The 13,567-nt window shown below is 48.0% G+C and overlaps 1 protein-coding gene across 5 annotated transcripts in view; it reads right to left on the bottom strand.

Annotated features, from left to right (window-relative positions):
- PLD1 (phospholipase D1) overlaps positions 1–13,198 on the bottom strand; it is a 72,847-nt gene extending 59,649 nt beyond the window's left edge. For 2 of the 5 annotated variants that reach the window (XM_058843869.1, XM_058843873.1), the window contains exons 1-2: positions 11,552–12,009; positions 4,079–4,288 (exon numbers count right to left, since the gene is read on the bottom strand). The gene's annotated coding sequence lies outside the window, so the exon portion shown is untranslated. Of the gene's footprint in view, positions 1–1,967; positions 2,104–4,078; positions 4,289–11,551; positions 12,010–12,248; positions 12,266–12,880 lie in introns of those variants that run through there. The other 3 variants (XM_058843871.1, XM_058843872.1, XM_058843870.1) reach the window with 3 other exon arrangements.
- Positions 13,199–13,567: the final 369 nt, after the last annotated feature.

The following is a 13,567-nucleotide window of genomic DNA, read 5'->3' as shown; positions in this document are numbered from 1 at the left end:
TTCTAGGAGAGGCAAGAGATTGCAGCTCGCTTTGTGAAAGATTAATTTCACAACAATCACCTACCTAGTACTTACAATTTCATTTACACGCATGTGAAACAGCATCTTCAGCATTTTAAAGAAGCTGCAATTCTGATACCAGCATACTTTCTCAGCTGCAAGAGCTCAGGAGACACCTGTCAACAACAGCATTTTTTGTGGCAGGAGTTCAAGCCTCTCAAAATAAGGACAGCATCATGGCCTCCAGGAAAAGTGAATTAATTAAGTCTTTTCCAGTAAGATCAGAGCCTCAACACTAATTTTCAATAATCCTGAAAAGGATGATGTTATATATCAAGATAAAACTAAAAACACGAATGAGTATTTAAGTGAAACCCTTCAATCTTCTCTACTTAGGAAAGTTAAATCTTGGCAAAGCCAAATTCAATTGCTGTAAGTCTCAATAAACTTTAATTCAATCGGCTGAAGCACAGCCTGCAGCAATCTCTGTAAATTTCAGCAGGTCTTTTCAGAGGGACCTTGGCCTTGTCCCATAGGGAGCTCTGACCAAGCCTGGGGCTGGCCTCCTCTCCAGAGGGATGGCAGATCCAAGGCTCAGTGTCCCCAGCCAGAACAGCCCGCACCAAGATGGGCAATGGGGACACTGTGGGAGATCGCCCCCGTGCTGCACCCCCAGCCCTGGGGGAGCCCAGGCACTCTTCCCCACTGCAAAAAAATCTGATTTTACAAGCTTAGTGCTACCTCATGGACAGAAGGGCGTCTTCCAGCTGCAGGCAAAGGCAGAACAGGTGCACAGTGGGGACTGGCTGCTGCCATCCCACGCCAGTCCTCTGCGCCCAGATCGGGGATCCCAGCAGTGCCAGGTAGTGCTCAGCATCACAGGTAACGGTGATCCTGAGAAAAGGGCTCTCAAGCAGCAAAGGAAGGGTATCTCAGACTCAAACTCAGAGCTTTCCAACTTCTGGCTAAGCTGGGCAGGATCTGGCCATGAGACCCAAGCTACAGCGCTAACACTCCTGTGAGCATCTGCCATGAGCTCACACTTATCAAATGGTAGAGACGGCACGGGAGGGAAACAACGAATTCTTGAGCGATTAAAGACACTCGAAAGAGAGCTCCCACTCTTCGAGATGCAAACACAGGCACCTCGAAACACAACGCCGTACGCAAACAGGGAGCTTCTGTCCCAGCAGCCATGGGCACACCGCCTCGCCATGACATCCACACTTACCATCTTCCACCAGTGTGAAATCAGCAGAGCTTCATCCACCAACTGCCGATGCCTGTCCCCAAGCAGCCTCACTGGAGAGGCATCGTGAAGATTTACTGAAAGGAGGGATGTGGGGAACACGCAGACCTGGGCACACAATGGGCATTGTCCTTCTGTGTGAGAGAGCCCGGGGGAAAGCTTCCAAAGCCAATGGAGCTGCACTGACATGAACCACGGTCCAGCTCAGACCAGAGGCACCTTGGGGATGAAGATTTCTAGAGAGCACCATGCCAAATAAAGAAAACCAGCAACAGGCAGAAAGGGCTTTCATCGCAAGAAACCCACCCGGCAGCTCGGCAGAACGGGTGGTGTCAGCACGTTGAGTAACTCCCAGGGTTTTCCCACAGCCCAAAAACGGCGGGTGCGGAAGGGACGTGGCAGGGTCACGGCTTCAGCAGTGCCGGGGACACTGAAGTTCACCACATCGCCGAGTTTCCCAAACCCAGCCGCCCGCGCTGACCACAAGACAGGACCGCACTGACCCAAACCCACCCATTCCACAGCACGAAACAAACGCAAACCGTCCCGAGTGTGTCCGACAGGCGACAAACACCTCCCCGCGGCAAAGCGTGCCCCAGCGAAGAGCCCGGACAGGGCATTCACTTGAAAACAGAAGCTCTGCGCTGAAGTCACCGCCGTGCCCCGGGCCGGGCGCCCACTCCGGGGCACCCCCGCGGCCGCCCCCGCCCGCACCCACCTCCGGCCCCCGCGGCCGCGGGTGCCCCATGGTGCCGTCAGAGCCAGAGCCAGAGCCAGCCGGGTCCCGTCCCCCTCGCGGGGCAGCAGCCGGAGGAGCAGCCCGGAGCAGCCCAAGGAGCCTCCCTACAGCCGGCCCCGCCCGCTGGGCTCGGGCGCGCTGCCCAGGCCCGGCCCCGGGCCCGCCCCGCGCCCGCCCCCTGAGGGCACCGCGGCCGCTCCCGGGACACGGCCCGGGGCAGGGACGGGGTGGGCGCTATGGGGGAGCGAGAGGGAGCGACTGGGGACGGGCTCGGTTATTTCAGCCCAACTTTGCAGCGCGGGAAGGGGATTTGAGATTCCTGCGTGCTCCGAGAGGGAGCACGGTTCTCCCTTTCGTGCCCGGACGCTCCGGGAAGGAGAAGACAAGGCTCCCCGCCGTAACCGAGAAACTGCGTTCGGCCACGGAAACAGATTGAAAAACCCTGTGAAAATTAACAATTATTACATGCGATGCTTTCTGGTTTTTTTAGCATAAGACAACCCAATAATTACAGTCCGGTGCTGTTTGGACCCGAGCCGTCTTCCCCTGCGCATGCTGCATTTCCCATGTTGGTTCCCATATGCCCTTTTTAATATGCAAAGAAGCAGATTTTTTTAGCGAGAGAGAAGATTTTTGTGCTTTGCAGAAGCACTGAACTGACACGTGGATAAGTAAAATTCTCAGCAGGTTTCAGTGATAACCCAGCCGTGAGTGCTGGTGAAACGCCCAAAATCTGTGCAGCACTGCAGCTCTCACTGCTGCGGCTGTACAGCGAGATCTTGGTGATTTCTTCCAGGGAACTCAGTGATTGCACTTCAATATCTACAGCAAGACTTCAACATGGTTATTGGGATATTTTTCTTCCTTAAATGACTTTATTTTTTATTTCTTTAAATGATGAAGAACTCAAGCACAGTCCTCAGATGTAGATGTAATAAATAACACAACTCTGATTACTGCTGGTTCAGAGGCTGCCTCTGTCCCCTACTCTAGCAGTGCAATATTGAAGCATCACATCCTCCACCAGAGCGCACCTGCCTTGTTGTTTATGGGCACACCTGTAACACCTTGGCTCAGCTCATTTACACTGGGTTTACTGTGACCTGGCTTACCGACACCTTAACAAAGCCAGTGTGAGTGATGTGCTACACACCTAAAATCAAACTTAGAAATCTAAGGTGGGTTCCCAATAACATTGCAACACGGTTTCCTTCGGCTCACAGGGTTGGGCTCACGCACTGCCCCATTCGGCATCTGTGGAGAGCTCTGAGTCAAGGTGGCTCAGCAGCGCTGGCTGCATGAGCAAGGAAAAAACACAGGAACAAAGCAAGAGAGGAAACCGGGGTGGAACAATGCAGGGCAATGGGAAATATTCAGAGTTACCCTATATCACTGCCATTTCCACCCCAAAGTGTGGGCAGAGCTGTGTTCCAGACAGGCACATTACCCAACACTGCAGAGAGTTTTCATGCTAAACATATGGAATAGGAATGAATGGAGGGAGGGCACGGGGAGCATCCCTCAGGGCACCCTCCTGCCCAGGATGCCCAGCCTCTGCCATCTGCTCTGGACACACCTCTGTTCACCCCCCAGCTCCCTGGAGGCCAGTGGGCTGCAGAGGATCTCTGCCACCTCTCATCTCTGCACACCTCTCCACGTGTGTTGATGCAGAGCAGGGACATATCAGACAGAGAAATAAACTATCTCTGCAGACAAACCTCTTCCCTCTTGCTCAGAGTCCACTTCAGTGCTCATCCCCTCCATGACTAGCTGATTTCTGGCAAATCTTTCCAAATCCATAAACCTTAGCGCATTTAATTAATATTTAATTTCTCTGCTGTAGGTTTATGTTGGCAGTGAGCAGGGCTAGACCAGTAGAAGAGAGCAGACAGTGTGAGCATTTCGGCCTCTATTTTGCACAAATCTCCCTCTGCAGCACCACAACAGAGCAGGTTCTCCACACACACAGTTACCATCTCTCCCAGCAGAAACACCACTGTCTGTGCCCATGTCCCATTAGTGGTTTTCTACACTTCTCAGAACCTTCCCTGTCCCAGAGGCAGTTCACGAAGTGGATGCTTGGCACATACCCTTGAAAATATCTTGATCTCTGAAGAAGCACAGTATTATCTGTCAGGAGTTTCTTTGGCTCTCTCCCACCTTCTTTTCAATCTTCAGGAACTTCCACATATCCCTCAGAGGATGTCTGATGTCATCACAGGGGTGTGAAGTTTTCTTATTTAAGGTGAAACTCTGGTGCAAACAGTGCTCTCAGTGACAGGGATTGAGATTACTGCAGTCTGTAAAACCAAGGTACTGATATTAGCTATTGTTATTATTTAGTTGTACTTCATATTTTTTCCTTCACTCTAAAAAATTTCACTTCCATGCCCAATGAAGTGGGGCTACATGAGGCATGTAGAGACATCTGCAGAAGGGTTCTTGGCAAACTAAAAGCCTGTGCTGCTGCACACCAAACCCAATCCACCTGCTGAAAGATAATACAGGAAAAGAAACAGGCATTCTTTTAAAATAAGGACATTGTCTTCAATCTCGGTCACCACTTGACATCACAACACAGGGAGAAGGGGGAGGACCAGAGAGCTGCAGGACACTAGAGAAATGCCAAACAAGAAAAGGCTTTAAGGGGGGAAAAAAGGGGGAAATAAATGCCAAACTAAGGCAGGAGTGAACGTGTGACAGCACAGAGAAGCATCACCTTCTCCAGACCTCTCAAACCATTTTTTCACAACCTGAAAAACAGTCTTCCCTTCCCCTGTGGCAAAAAGCAGTTTTGCCAATGGGTTGGAGTGCAGGAAGGATCTCAGCAGAGCCACATCAGGGATCTGTCTGACATGTTGATCAGAGGTGTCACCTAAATAGAGGGTTTCACACACAGAGATTTTTTTATCAGTCATTTGTTTTTCCTTTGTTAAATGAGCCCAGCTACACCAGTACAAACCCCAGCCCTGTGTTATTCACATTGTCACCAATAATGGGCTATTCCCCAGCCCAGTACTTCTAACACTGTTCACAGTAACCTACACACCAAAGATGGAAAAATAAAAAACTAACCATCAAATGCCAGGGTGGATCTGGAGTGTCCTCCATATCTGCAGGCATTGAAAAGGCCTTTTTCCTTCTTATAATTCCCCTTTAGCCATGCAGGGGCTCCCTGACACCAAGTGTGGGTCAGGACATACACACACACAAAAAAAAACCAGAAAAAAAAATCCCCAAAACAAAACCAAAATAAAAACAAACCCCAAGATTTTTATTGTTTTGTCCCATAAGACCAGTAGTCCAAAAGGAAAAGGCAGGGTTGCTTGTAGAAATCACATTGTCAAGTACTATTTTTCCTCCTTTTTCCTTCAAGGACCACTATTGTCCTCCTAACTCTGAAGGAACAGGCAGGGGAAGAAGTTCTTTGAAAGGCACTTCAGCATCCAGTGCCTGACTTGGCCACAGGGCCTCCTGGGAGTTGTAGTCTTGTCTTCTCCCATATAAAATGCTTTTTCTGGCAAAATTCCACAGCAGTGTGTAATACCTCCCATGACACAGCAGCAACCCCCCTGCACAGTCAGGTGACAGCAGGACCCCTGGACTTTAGTTGCTCCAAGACAACCCCGGGGGCTGCTCAGGATCCAAACCTTATCAGATTTGGCCAGAATATTTCAGTTTTCTTTCACACCCTTCTCCTCTCACAGAATTCCCATGGAAACACAAACAATGCTCTTGTTGTTTGGGTTTGGTTGGGACTTTTTTCCTTCTCTCGGCAAGAGCGGGTGTGGATGAAAGTGGTAAATGAAAAAAAAAAAATTAAAACCCTTAAAAAAAAAAAAAAAAAGGAGGAGAAGAAAAAATATATTGAATAATACATGAGATACCACGTCTAGCTTGATTTTCCTGGCAGCAGCGCATCTCCCCTCTGTATCACCCCTTCAGAGCCTCAGGGGACAGAAATGCGCCTCAGAACTAAAATAATACATTTTTCTTGTATCACAAACTTGCTTTTGAGCAGGAAATGCCCGAATCCAAGCTGTCCCGCCCTTTTCCTCACTGGTGCATCGCTTCACAGATACCTGGATGCCACCGTGTGGCAGCTGCCCTGAGCAGCGGTGGAGGATAGGGCCAGGGCTGCAGGGAAAGGCAAGGCTTTAAGGGGGAAAAAGAAGGGGGAAAATAAAATAAAATGGGAGGCTGGGAGGTTTGTTTTTTTTTTTCAGCAATTCACAAAACTTCAAGGAATGCCAAGCACGTCAGTAGATGAAGCACAGGATCTGGAGGAAGGAGAGAGTGCAAACCAGCTCCGTATGGTGTTGAGCTCAGACACACTGTCTATTTAAAGCCCTGCAGGAACGTGAATGCCAGGTTTGAGTGAGCTCAACAAGTCCCTCTGAACACAATTTACATCGTCCTCTCTACCACGGGCTCTGGTTGTCGGACAGCTTTTGATGCCTTACCATTCCCACACAGCAGGATACAACCCACCTTTTCCTGCTGGAGGACAGAACTCCAGATCTGCAAAGATTAATACAGAGACCAGTGGGACTTCCCTGGGGTCCAAATCAGCTTTGGGATGAGGACATGGGCTGCAGAGTGTTGTGCTGCTGCCTGCCCACCCCTCCCTTTCCCCTCCACCTGGGAAACAATGCTGGGTGGAACCCTGAAGATGAGGATTGTGCTACCAACGCTGTGTCCCCAGGCACATCCTGCAGGCCAAACCATCCTGGCAAGGCCAGAACATCCTTCCTCCTCTGCCAGCACCCTAAAACTGTCTCGGGCCAGGAGGCAGCGAGAAGAAAGCAATACACAGCCCAGGGTCAGGGTTTGGGGTATGCCTTATTCTTCCACCCTCTCTGCCTCACGGGAATGCCTTATTTTCCCATTAAGTACCTCTGGGGTATGGCTCAGTTTCCCCTCACCTACCTCAACAGCACTGCTTCTCATTTATTCCAAGGTGCAGTTAATTGAATGGAGAATTACATGTTTTATGATTTGTCCATAACAGTTTGTCAAGTTGCCATGTTATTATTAGTAACAGGAAAGGAACTAAGTAAATTATTCTTCAAGTATGTAATGAGCACTTGAGTAAGCGTTAAGTAATGAGCGTTTCTTTAGCGAGGAATCCAAGCGAGACACACTCCACCCATTTTGTTAACAGACAAAGGCTTATATAAGCTGGATGTTACATAAAAGCCTGAAATAGGGAGCCGGAGCACTCCCCCACTTTTGGGTGATAGTTTTGCTGCAGCCCACGGATACCTGAACTGACACTGAGCCAGCTCTGAGCTAAGGGGCAGCTGATGGCCAGGCCTGGAGCTGGCAGGAGCCAGTGACAGGGACAGAGGTGTCCCGTGTGTGCTGCCAGCTGCTTGAGCCCTGAGTCTGGATTTGCCCTCGTGCTGCTCTGGAAACAGCCCCTACAGTAACGTGCTCCCAGCAGATTTATCATCCCTGTGATGATCCAAGAATGTGTCTCTGTTCTCATGTGGCTGGGCAGGCAAAACATCACCCAACCCCAGCATGTCATCCCAAGGGAATTATACCTGCTGCTTAGAAGGAAGGAGCATGCAAGTGGGGCATGGTCATAGGGAAGCTTCTCTGCAGCTCTTCCTGTCTCCAGGAATCTGCAGGAAAGGGACTTTCCAAGACAGAGATTCTGTCTTTGTGGTTTCCCAGCTCCTGGCAGCTGATTCTTTCAATAAATTGACAGGTCAGTTCTTAAGTTCTTGTGAGCTTTCAACTTCCACCACATCGTGCAACAAAACCCACCACAATTTACCATAATTTATCTGCAGAGACAAGGGGATCTACATCTTGCAACATCAATAACCAGAGCTAAAAAAAGCAGGCTGGTAGGGGGTGCAGCCTCTTCATCACATCTTGTGTGCCTGAAAGCCTGTCTGTCTTGAGAAAAATCATCTGTCTCCATAAAGAAATACTTTTTCCTCCCTAGACATCTTGCATCACACCTTAAAATGCACAATTCCAACACTCAGATGGCAGATTCAGCTGACAGCAGTGGTTGCTTCCTAGACACAAGGTCAAAAAGAGTCTCAGAGAAGAGAATTTGCAATTCTCTACATAGCCTGGACACCAAATCCTCCAAATGCAGGTATTGGGTGGGTGCAGTTGCATGAGAAGTCAGGGACACTTATCTGGTTGGGGGGGAAGTAAAGGGGAGAGAAAGATCTTTAGGCACGGGATTTTTGGGCAGGCAGAGCAAAACGTGTCAGGAGTTACTCTGGGCTACAAGGGAGCCATTCATGGCTGCAGTCAGTTTGCTCTGTGGTACTTGCAGGAACATGCCAAGGCTGCTCTGTGATTCTGCCCGACTGACTTAGTGTTTGTGATTTGCCTGACCTTTGCTCTAAATAAATGGGAGCCACACAGAGGGAATTTTGATGCAAGTCTCCTGCATCTATAGCATCCTCCCTGGCTGCAACCCACTGGCTTCCTGGGGCTTTGTTTTAAAGGAGAGACAGACAGAAGGCAGGCAGGAGGGGAAAACGAAGAAGTGAAATGCAAGCTGTCTGGCCCACACAATTAAAAAAAAAAAAAAAAAAATCAAAATAGCCTGTCTTTGTTTTCTGTCATGTTATTTATCTTAGTTCAGAATTAAATCCAGATGACATAGATAAGACAGGGGTGACCCCTAGTGCCCTCTCCAGCTGCAGCTTCCACTGTTATTCTCTGCGCTGATATTAGAGTAGAAACAGAGGCAAGAAGCAGCACCTTTCAGATTTGTTCTTCATTCACAAGGCCTCTCTCTCCCCCCTTTCAGGAACAAGATCTCATTTCCTCTCACTACTGAAACTCTATCACTGCAAGACATTGAGTGCAACATCCCTTTGTCGCTGCTGTCTGGGAACAAAATTAAACACATTTACTTGTGTAAGAACTTATTATATTCCATTGACTATTTATCATAGGACATTTATATTTATCACTTTACATAAAAGAAAGACTTGTCTATTTTGCTAACTCCAGGCTTGTCAATAGCTAAAAACAGCCATTCAAACTCCTGAGAAGAGAGCTTTGTCTTGTAAAAAGTGTCTTTTGCAGCACCAAGGCGCTGAAAGGAGCGAGTCTTTCCTGTGACAGCCATCAGTAGGCACCACTTTTTTTTTGTCTTTCAGCAATGTCAAAACTCTCTGTTCTTGTGAATCAGCCTGCACCAGACATACCCCGCTCACCGTGCTGGGTGATGCTCATCAGGGCTTTTCCTTGTGTTATTGTGAGGGAACAGCTCCTCTTTCACAAAAACCTTGAGACACCCCCTCACGGATTACTTTGGGATGCAGGATTTTCCTTGAGGAAAGAAATAATCTTAGGCACAAGGCTGAAGGATTTTTAGCTTCCTGTAATGTGAGCACTTTTTCCTGCCCTGCTGAGATCAGGGCTATGCCCATCCACATCCAGTGTGGGTGGTACCACATCAGTCGACATCTGAAAATTTCACTTATTTAATGGGCATCAGGCAAAGAAGCCACCTGCTAACAGTCCCCACAGCGACTTTTTTATCCTCAAAAGAGCAGCAAACTCTCCTGTGCACCATCACAGCCTGCCACAGGCTCATCTGATGCCTTTTCAGCTCTGGTTTTTTTACCTCTCATCAGTGGCAGGCAGCACCACATCACCCCTCCTGCTGCACCAGGGCTCTTCTGCAGAGCCTGGATCCTCAGAGCTCCAGCCCCAGAAATGCTTCAACCCCCACCATCAGAGCTACTGTTTGCTTCTTTCACCATATTCCATGTTCTTTCTGCTGTACGTTTATTTTCCTTGTCAGCTTTAGTGAACATCTTTTATTTCTTCATTGCTGCTCTGACTGTATAGGATCCCATACAGAGAAGGCATAACAAAATCTCTTTCTATAACACACGTATCTTTCTATAGCTGCATTTTCCCCTGTAGTCTTATTTTTGCTTGGTGCTAGCTCTGTGTATTCCAGTTACACTCTGCATCTAAAACAATCTGTCAGCTTACATGTGCCTATAAGTAGTGGGAGTATTAGTTTTGAATGTTTTCATTTAAACTCTAGCTTTGTTCCCTTACACTGTTAAAATGCTCAGAATTAGCTCATCACTTTAATATTTTATTATCACAGAAATGAGCTTCTTTGCATGCCACTTTCCTGGTTCCTCACATCCTTGTTCATACTGTTGAGAAGTTACTTTTGCAAAGTGTAAATGCTTTCTTGGATGTCACCTGAATGTCAGAATCTGAACCAGGCAATGCTGAATTTGACACAAATCTGAACACTAAACCAGTCCTTCATCAGGTAAAGTAAAATCATCATCATTAAAAATGCTTTTGTTAGAGACAGGAGGTTTTTTTTCCTTCCAAAAGCTACACTGGTTCAAGGAAACCATAAATCCTGTGGTTTGCCTGACACTGCAGGTCAGACTACATGATCAGAATAGTTTATTCTCATTATCATTTACAAATATCTGGACAAACTGCAACTGCATCTGGTAGAGAGACGGTCAAACAAGATAAGCTGCTTCTGCTCTTAAATGCTCAAAATTCACCTACAGGCCTGCTGAGACAGCTGTCTCACCCAGAGATCAATAATGCAGCTTTCACTTTTCTTCTTTATCTGAGCTGTGTTAGAACTTTCAAAACTTTCCTGTTCAAAATTTTGTTAGAAAACTGCACTCGCTCCTGCTGGCAATGGAAAGCCAGTGTGTTACCAATGATTATTGTTGCTCTAGTATCCCCCCAGCTTGTGACCCCTGGAAATCAGAAGTTGACTCACTCAGAGGAGCTTGGGGAGCCAGAGGCAGCTCCCAGACCTTGCTCCTTCACACGCTCACCAGTGAGTGCTTCTGCTGAAGTCCCCGTGCTGGGGCTGTGGGTTCCAGCAGCCAGGACAGCTCTGTCCCCTCCAGCCACCACCCTGACTGCCACTGTCTCACTGGGAGCCCAGGGGCAGGGAGCCCACAGAAAGAGGATTTTTATGTGCTGGCCCATTGGATGGATTGCAGTAGGGAAAAAAAAAAAGGGTTTGAATGAGTCATGAAACTTTTAACACACGATGAGCTGGAAAAACGCACTGGGCATGCCATGGCATCACACAACACAGGGAAGGGGAACATGGGATGGAGTAGATCCCACCCCCCAACACAAGGCCCATGAAGAAAGGTTTTATTTTTCCTGCTGAAAATCCATCAGGAAGCATAAAGCTAGTCTCAAAAATGTCATTTTCCTATTTACCAAGCACACATGCAAAAAAGATGATCAGAAACGCTGAGCACTGCCTTTCCAGAGCTTAGACCAAACTCAGCGCTGCCATCAGTCCCAGTTCCCTGCACTCTGCTCCCAGTTTGCTCAGGCCCTCCACTAAAACCAGTAGCATAATTCTCTATTCTTCTTTTTTTCCCCCAACTTCCAGTTGTTTTTCACAGTTCAAGTAAAACATGTAAAACCAGACTTTGCCATAGGGTGAAAACCAAAAAAGGAAGAACAAGTGAAAAATAAAAACCACAAAACAATTAAAGACAGAACCTGACACATGAAGCCCCAGCAGAGTCCAGTCAATAATTTCTGTTTGTACTCACCAGCACGGGAGCCACAGAGCCTTCACAAGAGCACAGCTGGGGGCAAATCCTCACCTTCCTCTAATTCCATCCATAAATCTGGGAAGAGCAGAGTATTTCAAACCCCAGCATGCTCGGCAGATAAAAACACCCAAGTGTACAGCACGGGATGAGTCGCCTTCGCGTGGAAGCTTTTCTGAAGGCAGTAACTGGGCACAGGTGGGGCTGGGACCAGGTGTGGAGCAGAAGGGCAATTCCCAATGTGAGTGAAACGCCCATTTGCCCAGCTAACCCATCAGCTTCTCTTTAAGCAGAGGGAAAAGTTAAAGAATTCACAATTTGGGACATTTTTGCATTCCCCCAGTTTTTGCTCCCCTTTACCTGCCAATTGGTGTTGCCCTGTCGATTTCTGACAATTATTAACAAATACATGCACAACGATAACAAACTGAGCAGCCAGTAGCACACAGCCTCAGAGGTGATAGTCTTTATTAAACTTTCAAATGAAAGTGGCCCTGGAGTGCCAGATCCCCATTTTACCCTCTGTCACACTTACTGAGGGAGCACGAACCTGACCCAGAACCAGTTCTTCAGCAATTTAATTGTCAGGATCACGTACAGCAGCTGGTAACAGCAGCACACCCAGAAATGGCACGCTTAGCTTTTACTTTACTAACAGTCTTTGGTTTTTAACTTTCTGTCAGTCCCTAATGCATACCTGGATGCCAGATTATTTCAGAGAGGCCAGAGGAAGGTTATTGCTGGAATTTTCTGGCCCTCCTGCATGTAGCTGGATGACATGAATTCGAGGGGTTTGGTTGGCATCTGCTCCACAGTTTCCAGCTGAGGACACCAGAGGTTTCTGTGCTCATAAAGGGGCTGGCATTTATTTGGGGGTCACACCAATTCCTGGCATCTCTCCAAGCAGGACCTTATGCAAATGACTTGGAATTTGCATTAATGTGTAACTGAAAAGCTGCTTCTGAGGATGCCTGTTCCCAAATCTTTGGGTTCTCCCCATAACCAAACATCTCCAGGCTGGTTTGGGGGCGTGGAGGCTGCTGCTGGGTGTGATTCAGAGCTGCATAGCAGTGTTTGGTGTTGACTTAATAAACCAAGGGCTGCCTTGAGTAAACTGCCCATCCCAGATCCAAACACCCTTATCTCCTGGCGGCACTGTTCCTCCCCCATTTAAAGCAAAACTACGCTTTGGAGTCAGGAAAGAAATCAAGCCACTGAGGCAGAGGACAACTTCACTTTCTCCTGCTGTCTGTGGAATTCCCAAATTAACCATGCCATCCACGAGTACCTAGCCTTGGCAAGCTCCTGCTCCAACCAGCCAGCACTTACCTGGATCTGAATTCCCTTCAAAGCCTCCGGGGATGATGCGAATGCTGTGCTTGGGCATTAATCCATGGGAAACTCTGAGATCCCAGCACTGTGCTGTGGACACAGCTGTCTCTGGAAGCCTTCAGAGAGGACTTTGGAGGCAGCACCGCTGCTCTGGGCTGCAGATGCCCCACGAGTGGGTGAAGAGGAGAGATAAGAGGGTGAGGACACACCAGCAGCAGTGTGGGATTGCCTGGCGCAGGTCCAGCTCCGAGGCGCTTCCTCTTTCCGACGTCACTCTGGTGTGACCAGACACATGGAGGGACCAAACAGCAAGTGGATCATGGCCTTTTTCTTCTTTTATAACAAGTAGTTCAGTTCTTATTGTTTTAAATGTAGGAAGAAGTGACCTTTTTAATCTGGGAGAAAAAAAATGTATAATATTCCTACATCTAAGCTTACTAAATGGAAAAGAAAAATCTCCTGCAGTTTTCAGAAAACGAGTCAAAGGTAGGACCTTGGCCAGCCATTCTTCATCATTTTTGGTAGATCTGTGCTGTGAAGACACTCACACTACTTTAAAAGTGCAGGCAAGCAAGGGACTGCACAGTGAGGGCTGAGGAAAAGGTGCTTCAGCATTGCAAGTGCTGGCTCAGAACACCCAGCCCAAGGTACAGTGTGCTCCTGTGGTATGAAACCACTGGGGTG

The sequence above is a fragment of the Poecile atricapillus genome, chromosome 8 (genome assembly GCF_030490865.1).
Source record: "Poecile atricapillus isolate bPoeAtr1 chromosome 8, bPoeAtr1.hap1, whole genome shotgun sequence".
Taxonomy (NCBI): domain Eukaryota; kingdom Metazoa; phylum Chordata; class Aves; order Passeriformes; family Paridae; genus Poecile; species Poecile atricapillus.
This window is presented reverse-complemented; position numbering and strand designations above follow the sequence as displayed.